Here is a 1,765-nt window from a genome sequence, read left to right as displayed (position 1 = left end):
AGAAGAAGAGTGCAGGTAAGAAGACCTCAGGGAAAGTTGGAAAGGATACCAGAAAGATTAAATAAGGTAGGACTTCAGGAAGAGGATTTCAAAGTATATATGCCTTTTAAAGGGCAGGCAGCTAAAGAGCCAAACACAGCATTTAAACTGACAGACACAATTAAAATGAGCAAACGTGATTTAAAAGGATAGTCTTTCAAACACCTAGCTTCTCAGAGAGGGAACAAAGGGCGGGGAAGGGAAGGAAAAAATGTCCTTTAGCAATTAGTAATAAAGTAGAAAAGAAGAAAAATGTAGGATCCTGCAAGAAAAAAATGGTGGACTCACGATTTCTCCCTCACCACCAGAACAAACAAAAACCAGCTAAAGTACATGAATTTTACTAGGTTAACAATAAAGAGTGCCATTTAAATAAAAACCATGTAAAACATTTCACCATCTCACACACACACACACACACACACACATACACACACACACACACGCACACACACACAACAACAACAACAATAAAATCTAAAACAGAGTATTGCAGAGAGAGCTTTTACACAAATCAACTGAGGAAAATGTCGCCCCTCAAAAAAAAATGAACCATGAAGCAGGAAGAAACTTTAAGTTTATACTCCATGGCAAATTAAATATATTCTAATAAACATTTGAAGATCTGCAAACCACTTTAAATTAAAAATTGAAACACTGAGAATAGAAATGGATCAAAATAAATGGGGGGCGGGGAATGAAAAAATAGTTGACTTAACTTTGGAAAGAAATGGGGAAAAAAGATATTATCTCAGAAATAAAGAAGAAATTACAAAGTGCCCAAAAGAAAACAGACTCAAATAAAATTTTTATGAAGGACATTGAAGAAAGGCAAGAAAACAACCAAAAGAGTGAAAATGATACAAAGGAAGACATAAAGAAGATCAGAAAAAGAATAGTGGAAATAGAAAAAAGGCAAAGAAAAAATATTTGTATTATTGGGGTCCCTAAAGAAGAAAAAAAAATGAAACACAACTATTCTTTAAAATTCTAATCTAAGAAATTTATTCCAAAAATAGAAAAAGCTTTGAAAAGCTTACTAAGCACTTGGGAAAATGAACCCAAAATGACCAAAGATGAGACATATTTTAGTAAAACTATTAAATTTCGAAAACAAAGATAAAACCCTCAAGACCTCCAGGCAAAAATAACAAACAATTTTGCAAAATTACTTTTTTAAAAATTTAATAGTGGCAAAGGAGTTCAACTGGCATTAAAGTTAAAAAAAAAAACATACAAAGAAGTAAATAAAAGAGTAATATTTTTTAAAGTTCAATGAAAGAATTCATGGAAAAAATGATTTAATCCATAGTCAAGCTGTCCTTGACTATACCAATTAACAATTTGATATATCAAATATATAAAATAAAATCTTTTAATACATAAAGATTTATGGAATTCTGTTCCTGAAGAACCTACTAAAGAATAAGCTTCACCCAACTAAATCATATCTGGGAAAACTTTAATGAAAGGATTAATATGTATCATTTTTAAATATACAAATGTACATAATACTAAAACAAAAGTGGAAATGGAAGTGAAAGACTGTCATGTAGCTATTATTATATACTGTGATAAAGTAGAAACATTGCAACTAAAAAATAGGAGTCTACAGCCATGCCACCCTGAACAAGCCCCATCCCATCTGATCTCGGAAGCTAAGCAGGATTGGGCCTGGTTAGTACTTGAATGGGAAACCACCTAGGAAGACCAGGTGCTACAGATG

The 1,765-nt window shown here is 32.2% G+C and overlaps 1 pseudogene; it reads left to right on the top strand.

Moving 5' to 3' along the window:
* The first annotated feature begins 1,646 nt into the window (after positions 1 to 1,646).
* LOC118606851 lies at positions 1,647 to 1,765 on the top strand (annotated as a pseudogene).

Source organism: Rousettus aegyptiacus, unplaced genomic scaffold (assembly GCF_014176215.1).
Source record: "Rousettus aegyptiacus isolate mRouAeg1 unplaced genomic scaffold, mRouAeg1.p scaffold_m13_p_1, whole genome shotgun sequence".
Classification (NCBI taxonomy): Eukaryota; Metazoa; Chordata; class Mammalia; order Chiroptera; family Pteropodidae; genus Rousettus; species Rousettus aegyptiacus.
The sequence above is the reverse complement of the archived record's forward strand: the minus strand, read 5'-3'. Positions and strand labels throughout refer to the sequence as shown.